The sequence below is a fragment of the Corvus hawaiiensis genome, chromosome 3, assembly GCF_020740725.1.
Source record: "Corvus hawaiiensis isolate bCorHaw1 chromosome 3, bCorHaw1.pri.cur, whole genome shotgun sequence".
In the NCBI taxonomy this organism is placed as follows: Eukaryota; Metazoa; Chordata; class Aves; order Passeriformes; family Corvidae; genus Corvus; species Corvus hawaiiensis.
In genome coordinates this window covers 108,905,010-108,919,148 of record NC_063215.1, presented here as the reverse complement: position 1 = coordinate 108,919,148, position 14,139 = coordinate 108,905,010, and the positions used below count along the sequence as shown (strand labels likewise).

At 49.6% G+C, this 14,139-nt stretch overlaps 1 long non-coding RNA gene across 1 annotated transcript; it reads right to left on the bottom strand.

The window, feature by feature from the left end:
• Positions 1-6,893: 6,893 nt before the first annotated feature.
• On the bottom strand, positions 6,894-9,642 carry LOC125323293. The gene is made up of 3 exons (XR_007202461.1): positions 9,499-9,642; positions 7,695-7,800; positions 6,894-6,934 (listed from the first exon to the last, which is right to left on the bottom strand). It is a non-coding gene; the product is annotated as an uncharacterized LOC125323293 (long non-coding RNA).
• Positions 9,643-14,139: the final 4,497 nt, after the last annotated feature.

Sequence of the window (14,139 nt, the reverse complement as noted above, 5' to 3'; positions counted from 1 at the left end):
CCTAATGATGTGATTTCAAGCTAGAAAATCCTGATCTGAAAACAACGGGAGACTTCATGACAATCTGTCATGGGTTAGCAAGCATAGTCCCGGAAGTGATGTTCTTGCAAAGGAGTGCTTACAGCTTCTTCTCTGACCTGACAGAACCTATCAGCTGGCCACTTTGAATATGGACAATTCTTTAAGCCACTTAAAGTTGTGACCGCCTCTGTGATCCACACTTAAGAACAGGAAACCCCGAGGCAGACTCTCTCTGTCTTGTTTCCGGTGCTGGGACAGGTGGCTGCGGGCCCCGTGTGGGGGCCAGCGGGCCCGGCCCAGGCCCTGCTCAGGCCAGGCCGGGTCGGGCCACAGCCATCCTGGAGCCGACGGGCCCTGTTCCACCCGCGGAACCCCCCCCACAGCAGGGCTGTGGGCAGCCGGAGCGGCTCGGCTCCCCCTCTCCAGAGCTGCCAAGATTCAGCTAAAGCTGCACGGCTGTCTGGCAGAGGTCATGTGACCAACAGCGATAAGCCACATTCCAGCTGCAAGGCCTAGGTGAGATTAACCCTTTTAGTGCTATGAAGAGCTGAAAACCGGAGGGAAGTGAAAGAGGAGATGCTTAAAGCTGAAATTCTGTTGTGAAGCTATGATAGATCAGAGTACCTGCTGTAATTTCATGAAGGCATGGGGGGTGGAGCATTCAACTTGTACTTGTGAGCAAAAGCACCTGCGCTGAGATAAGCAGATGCTGACGCAGCTGTAATTTCATGAGAAGTTTGAACAGGGAGAGATGGAAGTGATGAGGACTTTTGCTCCAAATGGAAAAGGAGAAAACCTCAGGTCCTAGAGATGCCCCCAGAGATAGTTCTGAAGAGGAAGATGAGGAAGACCCTTTGCTTCCAGGGAAGGAGAAGGGCCTCTATTCTTAGAAATGAAATGCTCCCAGAGATGGGTGAAGAGAACTTTTGTTTCTGAATGGCTCAACCTTAAAATTTCACCCCAGCAATTCAAGAGTGGACCCTCGAAAGCAGTTGTGGGAAAAGCTGCAAGACGGGGGGAAGGGACTCACATGCGAGCAGAGAACCAACCCGGGCGGCTGGCTCCTTGTGATAATGTTTTCATAGCATGGGCAAGAGAGGCTCCTCTTCCTAAATGGACTGAACAAGGTTATTATGGAAGTGGTAACAGACTGAACATCTCAAGGGCTGTCTTTTTACATTATCACTGCGAGAAGGGAGAAAGGCGGGGGGAGGAGAAGTGTTCTGAAGGCGTGGTATGACTTTTTTTTTCTTCTTTTAGGTCTGTTAATAAACTTCTTTCTATTCTTTCAAGTTTGGTGCCTGCTTTGCATTTCTCCTAATTCTTATCTCACAGAAGGTAAACAGTAATGAGTATTTTGGACCAAACCACTACACTAAATTGGTTTTTCTGCCTGGTTACAAACCAAACCTGCTACACAATCATTACGGGAGACAATCTGCAAGCAACATTCTCACCAGTGCTTACTCAGGAAAACCAAGGATGAGATGCATCTCACTTATCTCCAGACAGCTTCCCAGGTACACATGTCGCACTGCTTTGTGAGGAAAGAGAGACGCTACTTCCAAGTTTAAATGCCTCATCATGAGGGAGGTGTGCGTCTTATAATAAGGAAACTCATCCCTCTGGAGAAGTGTCTCTACAGCAGGCATGACAATCTGGAAAAGCAGCTCAGATGCATCTGAACAGATGGATAGGGGCATATCTGAAGGATCCAGAAAATCCGTAACAGGGATAAAAACAGAAGCCAGACATCCCAGCACTACGCTCATATGATTGCTTCCCTAGAGACTAGATCCACAGCTTAACAAACCCACTGGGAACAACTCTCTTGGATCAGCCTGTCTCTTCCATGGGCATGGGAAGATCCTGACTATGCTACTGAGGCATGTGGTCACTCTCCTGCCAGCGCTGAGCATGAGAGAGCTAAATAAATCCCCTCTGTTATCAGAGGACAACAGGTACAAGTAGCTCTCCCACTGGTAAGAAGAGACAGCAAGGACCAAATTCCTGTCTCAAATGCTGATTGCAGCACAGGGGGAAATAAACCAAACATGCTGTCCATCAAGCAAACAGTATGAAGGACAGGAATGTCAAGACAAAATGTCCACATTGAGACACCTGTTGACCAAAGTTGCTCAGGAACTGGCTTGCTACTTACTACTCATCTTGGTACTGTCTGAGGGTAAGAAAACCATGACTCAGGAAGGCCAAACCACGTGCATGGGAAGTGCTATTTTGGGGAACGGCATCTTGCTTCTAGACTGGGACTTCTCATCAAAACACCCATCTGAAAAAGACTGCTCTCAGAGGAAAAAAACCCTGCTTGAATTTACTTGTCCCAAGTGAGGCAGCGGAGACATGGCCCTCTCACAGCCTCCACAGCACTGTCCTTGCCACTGCACTGGATCTTCTGAGCTGCAACCAATGGGTGTCTTTTTGTCGCCCATTTTTTGTGGAAACCCTTCCAGAGAAGTTGTGTTCAGCGTAATGCAGAAGGAGACATTTTTTATGATAGAGCATTTGTAGGGAAAGGAAACAATCTCTGGCACAGGTCATCTCCACCAGAAAGATTTTCCTGAGGAAGAGACATGTAAAGCTTGCCACGTGCTTTGTCACATCTAACTAAAGTGCTCAGTACCGTTTACTAGAAGGCAATGTGGCCTGGGGCTTCTTCGAGCCATCGCTCCTCTTCTTCACAGGCTTCTCGACAGATGGCTGTTCACCCTTCTGCGTTTCCATCCCCTACAAAGGCATAAAGAAACCCCATGGATCTTTAGAATGTAAAATAGGAAATTACCTGTTTAAAACACAACTTATAACCAGGATCACTGCTACCAAGGCTTGGGCAAACCTTTCCGAACTTACAGAAGGAAACAGGCCAGAGGTTCAGTGATGCCAACTCTTTGTTTTCAATAGCCCAAGGCAGGTTATGGCTGCTACCATACTGAGCAGCAGTCTAAAATCCCCAATTCATTCCTCGTGAGCATAAATGGGAATAATGCAAACTGGTAGGGAACTAATGCTCTTAAAGGAAGCTGCAGAAAAATTTGGACTCTTTGGAGGTTGGCCCATTGTGTTGGAAGTTGATTTGGTTCCACACTCACTCTCCCTGTTGCTGCACAAAGGCACACTCCCTTCTATAACATAAGTAAAAAGAACAAAAATACCCCAGGCAAACAAATGATTTTCCACTGGATGCTGCTGAATTCACCAAGCTTCTTCCAGCTCCACAGGGCATGACAGCAGGGCAGTATTCCCAGAAGACAGACAGTAATTGTAGGAATTGGGATTGACTGGGACATCTTTTGTATATTTGGAAATTTTCTTGGCACTACTGCTTCCTGTGTCTTTTGCAAAGACTCTGTTATCTCCAGAAGCACTGTTCTCACTTAATTGCGTCACTGGGGGCAGAGTAGGGATAGTGGGGTGGGGGGTTATGCTTAAATGTAAACCCATTTTCTCCTCTTTCCCTTCCCTGTTTGTGGCCAATATTCAAAATATCCAATACCCCACTTTTCCCCTAATATTATCAGTTCCTTTGTGCTCTGCAGATGAACAGGCTACGGATCAACAGTTCATTCCCAGGAGCAAATTGATTTGGCAGAAAAGGAATGAGATAAGATTAGGTATGTTTGATGTCATATCAGCAGTGGCAATACTTGCACAAAGGAGACATTTCTGCTACCAAGCACTTACTTTCTTCTTCATTCTTGTCAGAATATCTTCCAGGTCACGGGTGGAAAGAGATTGTTCCAAAAGCCTTTTAAATTTTTGGTGATTCAGCATCATTTTCACCATCTCCTGTCCATAATGCCTAAAACAAGAAAGAAAGAAAGAAAGAAAGAAAGAAAGAAAGAAAGAAAGAAAGAAAGAAAGAAAGAAAGAATAGAAGGTGAACAAACAAAGGAGGCGTGTTAACAGAATAAGCTGATACCTTAACCTCAGCAGCTGCCATACCTGCATGAGAAGGCATTACCTACTCAGCAAAGAGAGAGATTTACCTCCACTTGTCACTGCACAGTGCTGTCAGCTGAACACAAGAGGCAAGAGGAGAACGTGGGGCAACAGAAAAATACAATCTCACTCTGAAACTGTGGGTGCGCTTCTGTGGCATCGAAGGATCCCAGGGAACAAGCAAAACACCTCTGCTTTGAGTCAGAGCTTATTAGCAGTGTCTTGCTGCCATTGCACAGTAATTTGCCTTTCTTTAACTGGCAGGGAAGCCAGGACCAAATGCCTCATGCTTGCTTTTGATTATTCTATACCATATGTATGCACAGGGACAGCTAGTTGCTCATGCGTTCTTGGCAGCTATTAATGGGAATTGAATCCTCAAAGTGAGGGGATTTGGGTGGTCTGGGTTGATTTTGCCACTAGGAAACCACAGTTTTCTTCAAGAAGCAATTTGGAGGTCATTCAGCCACAGATAAGAGCATTATAGAAATCTGCAGAAGAGGTTTAGAAAGACTGAATACATTGGCTAAAGACCCCTGGAATATTTCTAGGAAAGTCTTAAGTTAATGAGAAATAGATGTATGCGATCCTTCAGTGATGAACATTAGCCAACATTTTGGCTTTGTCTTGTGCACCTAAAGGCCAAGCAAAACTGTTTGACTGGCTCATCTGATGGCTCTTTTGATCTCAGGAAGGAATCATTCAAGTCCCAGGAAGTTGGCAATGCTCCCTCTTGCGGGACAACCTCACGTTCCCCAGCACAGTCATTTCCCCAGACAAGCCAGGGCAGTGGTCACAGCACCAAGCCTGACAGAGCTCAAGAAGCCTTTGGACAATGCTCTCGGGCACATGGAGTGACTCTTGGGGGGCCCTGCACACAGGCAGGAGCTGGACTCGATGACCCTGATGGGTCCCTTCCAACTCAGCGTATTCCGTGACTCTGTGAACCTCATCCACACAGTGAGGGAACTTGATATTTCCTTTAGCTTCCACTCTTTTGTGGTTTTGCCCTTTACAGCCAGACACCCAACAGTTTTCCTGTTTTAGGAGGTGAAATGAAGATCATTACCTTGTGTCCTTGTGACAGTCCTGAGCAAGCGTCCCTGCCGCGTGCGCCAGCCTCTCAGCCCTGGGCGTTCCTGCGAGCTTCGTGACTCCAGTTTTCTCCATCAAGGACAGGAGGAGTTGGGCCGCGCACTTCCGCACCTGGACGTGGCGGCTCCTGGGAAGAAGAGAGCGGACACTGGGGCACAGGGAGCAGGGGGACACAGCGCAGGCCTTGGCCAGAGCATGCTCCCTGTCATTGCTGGGGGAAGGAGGCCTGGGTTCTCCCTGACACTTGGGACACATGTAGAAGGTTCTGTCCGCAGAGAAACACAAAGTTAGCACTGTACAGAAGGACTGCCTGCAAGCAAGAGCGAGGAATTCAGTCTCCTTGCACTATCTGATACTCAATGTCTTTCCCCAAATTCACTCTGAGAAAGGGGGAAATTAAAGACAACCCAGGCTGACCCATCAGGGGCCAGCCACTACACAGAGAGCCGCAGCAGGATTGAGGATATTTCCACCCATTTACCCCCAAATCTGCAGACCTTGGGAAAGAAACAAATGCAGGGAAAACATGCTGTGGGACATGAAGTCGAAGAATATCCAGCAATGCAGCCAGTTTCTTCTGTGAGGCTTGGCAGGAGATACATCTGAACGTTTCCCCCTTTTCCAAAGCTGAGGAAAGGGTGGCAGTCAGTTTAGCCAGCTTGTCCTGTTCTAGACAGTGTCTCTTGGGCACTATCAGGCCCAGCACCAACACTTAAGGCAGCACCTGCTTCAGCTGTCCCATGGCAGTCGGCCTGTGAAGGTGCCTGTACAGTGATTCATCATCTCAAGGCTAACATGAGACATCAGTTTGAATAGCAAGTGGGGCTCTAAGGCCAGGACAGTCCTACAAGACGCCTCTTGGCAGGAGCTGCACCTGCTGTGCAGGCTGTGCCACACCCAGCACGTTCTCCCCCATGTGCTCCATGCCCCAGCAAGAACCCTCCTTACTTCTCAAGTGAATGGCATAATGAGGATGCATGGTTTTTCCCAAGGCCTCTGTGGTTAGGGCTGTGAAATATCCAAGAGCGCTCACAGCTGCAGTTGCAATTGTCCCTCTTCCCACAAAACCACAGGGCTCTATCCTTAGCCTTTGCAGGCACTTTCACTTGCCCACCATTCACCACATCTAGGCAACTCGGACAGACTGGGAGAACTCCAGGAAGCAGCAGCAAGCTGAGTCAGGGGAGGTTGAGGTTGGATATCAGGAAAAAGTTTTTCACCCAGAGGGTGGCTGGGCACTGGAACAGGCTCCCCAGGGCACTGGTCACAGCACCAAGCCTGAGAGAGTTCAGGAAGCCTTTGGACAATGCTCTCAGGCACATGGTGTGACCCTTGGCGTGTTTGTTCTGTGCAAGGCCAGGAGCTGGACTCAATGATCCTGATGGGCCCCTTCCAACTCAGCATATTCTACAGCTCTGTGATTCTGTCAACTAAAAGGCTGCATGAGGGCAGAAATAGGTGACAAGAGGAAAGAAGTGAGGTTGATTGGAGAATCAAGTCACTGAGATCACAGAAGATGCAGGATACAGGACCCTTCCCTCCCACCATTCCCATTCTCTCTCTCAGCCCTTCTCCCCCCCACACAATAGAAGGTGAAGAATATCACTAAGAGAAGAAGAACCTACTGCACTCCACTGTCCATGAGAGCAGTCATTGCTCGTGCAGGAGTCACATGCTCCACCATGACTCCCAGGGTGTGACTGGCTGCTTTCTGGACAAACTCTGGGGAGTTCCACACCATCTGGAGAAGGACCCGAGCAACCTCATCCACCTCCGAGTCCATGTCCTTCTGCAAGGTCACAAAGAGCTCTCCAAGAGTGACGATTGCAGAGTAAGACACCTTTGAGCGAAGGTTGGTCACCTGGGGAAGTCATGAGGGGAAACATAAGAATCACCTTGAAAAGAAAACCAGTTGCCTTAGACAAAAGTCCCAGGAAATGACAACACTTCCCGCTGTGTCCAGGGGAACACAAAAGCACAGGCAGAGCAGAAGAGCACAAGCACAGAAAGGCACTTAACTCTGGCACCTACTTGTGCTAGGCCTCAGGCCTGCTTCCTGCAGGCCTAAAACATATTCTTTAACTTAAAGTGTTCTACTTAACTCTTCTGGAATGTCCACTGCTTTGGTTTTAGGCCCTTTTATTCAAAAAACAAAGAAACAAATTAAAGCAAGGGCTGCTCTCAAGCCATAAAGGCACAAGTCATAAAGACAAAAGAGTCATTTGCTCCTGTTTGAAAAAGCAACAGCAGCAGTTGAAGCCCTCAGCCAGGAAACAGAAAACACAGGCTCAAGTCTACAGACTAATTGGCAGTGTTGAATTACAGCTTGGGCAGAGATTTGGACTGCAGCAAATAACATAATTAGTGTCTCCGCTTCTGCATTTGCACGTTGCATTGTAATGGCAGCTCGCTCCAAGAGGAGCGTGTCAGATGCCCGACCTACCAGTAAATAGAGCTACATGTGCTCACAGATCCTATAGAGAGCTGACAGACATGAGAAAGATAGGGTCTAGAAACAGAAATGAAGGCAGTCCCTGAGCACACAGGGAGATGAACAAGCACATATCTACTCTACACACCGTGTATGAAGCACAGAGGACGATTCAGAACAATGTTCTTACCTCGTTGGTAAGTGCCAAGCAAACCTCACGAAGTCTACAAAGAAGGACTTCTGAGTGGGACTCAGCCAGGTGTTTGATGCTGAAGAGTCCCTTCTCCTTCAGCTCCCTGAAAGGCAAGTACCAAAAAGAGTGACTTTCTCTCCACCCAAGAACTAGGCAGCACCCTCTGAATTTACCAGGCTGGCGGCTCAGTCAAACAAAGGGAGGTGCTTTTCAAGCAGTACTTGATGAGATCGTGGAACTCGCTGCCACAGGTTGCTGTGGCTGTCCAAAGCATACACAAATCCAAGAGGCAAATAGAGGGCTTTCAGAGTCTTCTTCATTTGTGGCTGTTTAACAAGACAGCCTTTCTGAAGTCTCTGGCACATGAAGTCCCAATGTCAGTGCTTCCTGGAGGCTGTGAGACCGTGCCATGCTGCTGTTTCTTGTCACCTCCCTGTACCTGTCCCTGAGACACAGTCCCATTGGGCTGTGTCTGGGGCATTTTCCTTCTTTGCCAGCCCCAGCAGGCAGTTCAGCAGTGAGAGTCTGCACTGGCACTCTGTAGCTGAGTTTCCACTCTGCAATCTCGGCCTGTCTGTCACCCACTCCACTCCACCTCACACATTCCCCAGGAAAGCAGCAGGATGCCCCAGAAGATTCCACACCAGGGCAAGAACAGCTGAAAGTCTGGCTTTTCCCAAAAGCCCCTACCTAAAACAACAGCAACATGTTATTTACAAGGTGCAAACATCTCCCTCTCTCAGCACTTGCTTTGTGCAGGACCTGAGCTACAGGAAGGCGCGTGATGCATCGGGGCTGCAGCGCAGGGCTGGCGGCTGATGCCACGGGCATCCCTGAGTGTCACCCGGACCCCCCCACAGCTGCAGAAGCTCTCTGCACCTCACAGGGCACCAAACAGAAATGGGGAAGAGAAAGCCGAAGAGAAAGGGCAGAGCAAAGGCGACTGCACAAGGAGATGCATCGCTGCAGATTTTTCATGCTTATCCCAGGGTGAATGGAGTCCTTATCCCAGTGTGAATGAAGCATCCAGCAGTGAGTAGATGATAACCCAGACATCAAAAAGACAACCAATATCACCTAATATTTGTGGGGTTATCACCTCTGGGCCTCTACAGGCCTCCTTCTGTCTGTGTCTAAGTTTGGGACACATTGTGAGTATTGACAAAACATCTCAGGCCCATATGAAGCAGTGAGAAGGAAACAGTTGAATTGCAAAAGTGCAAGATTCCTAGAGGATTTTATTTCTTTTTCCTTCTCTTCTGCCATGAGCCCCTCAGGACTAATGACAGGCTGAGTGACTCTATAGCACAACTCAGTGCATTTCTCAGAAAGAAGAACTCCCTGTAGCTGCTCCTGGGACTCACATGCGGAAGGTCACAGGCAGACCCTGACTCCTGCATCTGCTGCCAGCAGTGGGGCCGGAGACAAATCTTACTCAGTCCCACTGGGCCCCGAGGCACCCAAATCTCTACACTCCAAACTGCTGCCATCCTGCTTCTGGCTTCAGCCAGCAAATCATCTTGTCCCACAGCTTTCTCTCTTCCCTCAAGATTTCCTTTGCAGCTCCACAGAGCAGCAGGCAAAGCAAGGAAACAGCACGGACCTGCTGCAGCTGGAGCACTGCTGCAGACCAAGGCCAAGAAAAGGCTGCTCTCAAATCTTTATCCTCTCTCTGCTCTGGAGTGGTTTCACTGGTGCCCCTCGGCCCTCTGGGCTGTTGGGGCTCAGAGGCACTAGCAAGATGCTCTCCTAACCTACCTTAACGCTAAGAGGGAGACAGAGTGAACGGGGCCTTTCTTACCAGTCATCGCTGCTGAGCAAGGAGAGTGCCTCGAGCAAGGACTGCTGTGGCTCCAAAGAGGCTCCGTCCTTCTGCCCCTTCCCACGGAGCGGCTCCTCTCGGCGCTCGGCACCAGTGGCCGTCTGCGGGGTCACTGTAAGGAGAGGGTCAGCCATGAGCGCTGCAGCCCCGGGCAAGGCACCCCGCCATGGAGCGGCCTGCAGCCCCATCTCCCAGCCAGGCTTCCATGAGGTACAAACTGGCACTGGCTCAGAGAATTCCCTGCTCTCTGGCTCCTTGCTTTCTCCCAGCCCCCCCAGCTGGGCACAGCTCCTTGGCTCAACCTGACAATTGCCCACACAGCGCCAGCTCCCAAGTGCCACAGGTACCACAGCCAGCGGCACGTTCCTGAGGCCGCAGAGCTCCCACTCCCTGTGAGACAGTGCCCACCAGCAGGACTTGCTCCCCACGAGGGACCCCTCAGCTGCCTCTCCTGTCTCAGTGCCCTGATTTCCCCGAGCCCTGAGGACAGAGGCACTCTGCAACTCCCTGAGGAAAGACCTGCAGCTGCCTCGTGACAGCACCAAGCCGAGCCTGAACAAGCGAGTCCTGCTGGGCCCGGCTGAATCCCCTCAGAGCAGCTACCAGGGAACAGCGATACCTGACCCTTCACACCTCACAGCGCCTCTGTTCCCATTGGCTTCAAATATTCTAGACAGAGGGCAGCTGAGTGCACTTACATTTCAGCCTGCTCTTGGGAAGGGAGTAGTTCATGGATTTTGTTCTTTCTAAGCATCATGAATCTTTACTATTTCAGTAAAGTACACACTGGCTGTATTTCAAAGATGCTGAGGTGAAATGTGTTTGTCATCAAATGGACTTGTGTGCACACTGTGCAAGCCTAAGCTTTCTCTTGTGGAAAAATGGAATCTCTAGCCCAGATGGTTGATAAAAAAGCCTTCCAAATGCAAATTGATGATAAGAATACGTAAATACAGATGCAAATTGTTGGCAGACACAATCTCTTGATAGTCAGTTTACAAGGTATGAGAAAATTCAGATGATAAATGCATCTCTTAAGAAACCCACTTGTCATCCAAAGGACTGTTGATCATCAATTTCATGTCATGCACTCAACAGGTCGTTTTCTAATGTGTACAAGGAAACATCTGAGCTGTCTCAAATGATGGAGTTTAAACATTGCACAGAATCTAGATGAACTGCTCTAGACTCTGTAGAAGTTTTGCGCTACCCTGCATGTTCTCACACAGTATGGAGGAAGCGTAACATCAAAAATATTCAGATGGGAGCTAATCTGGCTGTCACTGATGTACTCCTGTCACTGCCATCAGTGGTGTCACTGCAGAAGGATGTGGATGTACACATCTATATTCAGTAGGAATGGGGAGCCACGTCAGGCTAGTTCTGGTCAATTGTGAGCATGGAAGTAGCATGACTAGAAAAGAGCACTCAAAGTATCATTCCTAGCTCCCTTCTTCTTCTCTCACCCTACTCAGGATCATAGCACAGGCAGGCTGCCCTCACAGGAGAGGCAAGAGCCACTAGGGACTATGTGCTGTGTATTCACTGCAGGCAGCAAACAGCCTGGGAGCACCAGGCAGCCCCTCCTGGCTGTCACCTGCTACACAGGCCGCTGTATTTGGGTGGGGTGACACAGGAGGTGCTGCTTGTTCCCTCTTGGCATTGCAGGCCGTGGGATGGCAGCGGCGAGAAGCCATTGGGCACTTCTGGGAGCAGCAGCACGGCTGCACCAAGTGGCTGACTGCCATGCAGAGACAACCCTTGCTGGGAGAGCAGGAAAGCTGGCTGCAGAGCCGGACAGCAGCACAGGCAGCGGGCCAAGATGGAGAGTGGACAATTGATCGTGGTGGTACTCGTAGGTGCACAGTGAGCACACCCTGCCAGACTGCCCCGAGCTCATCCCTGCAGTTACAGCTGCCTCCTGGCACCAGTGCTGTAGTTTGCTCTATCAGGATGGGCAAAAGCCAGAGCTTAGGTCTTTACCACTACTTTATGCAGCTCAGCTTTCCAATGGATCAATAAGAACCAACTGCTCCAGTTCTGCCGAGCTGGAGTAACTCAAGAGTAGATTTGCTGTTCATTCTCAGCACAGGCTATGAACCCAAGATCCCAGCTGTGGTGGCTGAGGCAGGAGGTGGTTTGTGCTCCTTGTGCAAGGAAAACCGGTGCAGGAAAAAGCTGCTGTGGAGCAGGCTTACCTGAGGAGTTGCGTGGGAAGCTGCCGTCTCCATGGATGATGGGCTTCTTGGGCAGTAAGGGCACGTTGTCCTGCTTCCTCAAGACCTTCTTCTTCAAGGCACTACCAGGGTGTTTCCTCGGCACACTGGAAGCTGTGCCATTGACAGGCGGTAGGCTAAAGCCTGCAGGGACCAAAGAGGAGCTTGGAAGTGGAGGGTGACAATGGAAAGGCCCAGAAAACTTGCTGGAGCTGGGTAACATCTCTTTGTTATCCCAAAGAACTTCAAGTATAACAGTGGCACAGTACCATGGGAAAGTGATCACAGACTCCTAGAAGAGTTTATGTGGGAAGGCACCTTTAACCACCATCTAGTCCAGCCCCCATGAGCAGGGACATCTTCAGCACGAGCAGCTTCCTCAGGGCCCCATCTAACATGGCCTTGAACACCTTCAAGGATCGATCAACAACAGCTTCTCGGGGCAAACTCTTCCAGTGTTTCATCCCTTTCATTATAAAATAAATCTTCCTAATATCTAATTGAAATCTACCCTCTTCTGGTTTAAAACCAAACTGCAGTGATGCTTCCCCGAAGAAACAAGGAAACCCCAGTATTGCTTTGCTTTTGTTTTCCTGTTTCAGAGGCTGGCTGGGGAAGTTACCAAAAGAAAGCGCAGATAACCTTGCGTGATGCCCTCGGGCTGAGTGCTGCCTCCTGAGGTCCCTGCTGCTGCCCTGGGGCAGCGCACACAGCACTGCAGTCAGAGCCCCTCAGCCCGGATTCAGTCGGCAACGCTGCTTGCTCCTGGGGCTACAGCAGAAGCACTGGCTCGGGGCTTCAGCACAGCTCTACAGCGCCAGCTCCTCAGCAGGGAGTGGTGGGAGAAGGGTCTCTGGGGTTTTCATTAGAAGGAGTTGAATTTTGTTTCTTCCAGGTTGCACCTTGGTTGAAAAGCATTCTTTTGGACCCGCTTTTCCTGGAGACTGCTATCCAGGAGAGAGTCTGAAGCCCCAGTGTACTTTGCAAGACAGAATTTTACACTCTGAAGGACTTCAGAGGGGAAGGTGGGAAGCTGATATTCTGTTACGGACTCAGTGAGGCCATGGGCAAGACACTTCATGCCTCTTCATTTTTCTTTGGGGACCGGAAATACATCCTATGCAAACTCCCACTCAGATGCAAATGTAACAGCCCCCCAGTCTGAGGGCAACACTGTGCAGAGGGCAAGCAAGTGATCAGAAAGGACCACAGGTGTAGCAACCACTTACTTGCTGCAGCTGCATCCCCGGGGTCAACTGTCTGTGGAGGCAGCTGCAAGGACGTTTCCTTTTCTCTCTCTGTCTTGATCTCTTTCTCCAAAAGCTCCATTGGCTTCCGCTCTAAGTTCCTTTGAGCCAACTTGCCCAGTGCAGCACGGACCTACATGCAATGGGAATGCATCACAGACTGTAAGCAGAGACACACAAACCAGACACAACATCTCATCAGGAGCACAGAGTCCATAGAGTTCCACAGTCCTTGATGCAGCTCCATGTACATTCCAATGGTTTCTGAAGAATGCCTCCCGTCCTCACCTTGGCAATTACACACAGTGAGGTGGAACACTTTATTGCCATAACTTCCCACTGCTCCAAGGTACTGTTTCTCAGCCTATGTCAAGAGGCCCTGCTTGAAGCAAGAAAATCACAGGAGTGCTCCAAGACACATGAAGAGCCCACGTGACCAGTGAGCAGGCAGTTCCCTTCCTACAGGCCATGGCAGGAGAATAAAAACCATGTGCAATACGCAGCAAGGAGGGGTAAGTAGCTGTTGCTTAACACTCATGGCCAGGAATTGCAGCTGTTTCTCACTTCTGGCTTCTGAAGGACTCAGCTGCTCTCGGAGACCGTGAGGCCAAAAAGAGGAGTCACGTGAAAACAAGTTGCAGAAACATTGATGTTAATGCGTGGAAAAATTGAGAATGAGAGGGCTGTGAGATACAGCAAGAAAAGTAACCAGGAAAAATCAAACTCTCCCATTTTATTTTGCAGCCTTGCTTACACTCAGCATTAGAATCCTTGCTTCTGTGCTTCCCAGGATGCACTTTGCCCACATTCACTGATGTGTAGCTTGCTCTGCCATTCAGAACTTCTCTACAAGGGCCTTTGTACATGGCATGACCTTAGCACCATCTCCAAACCAGTGACCTTGCCACCACTGGAAATAGCCAAGCAGTTGCTCTGTAGCTGTCAAATATATTCCCAAGAGAATCCCCATCCCCCAAGAGTGGAAGATTATGATTTTCAGGGACATTTTGGGCCTAGCACTAAACAGTCACTGGAAAGGAAGTCTGCTCATCCCTGTCCTTATCCCTCACCTTTCCAAAGCCATCCTTCAGGGCTTCGGCACTCGTAAGGCCAGCACTGGTGGGGTGATCCGTCTCCTTGGCCTGGCTCACTGGGAG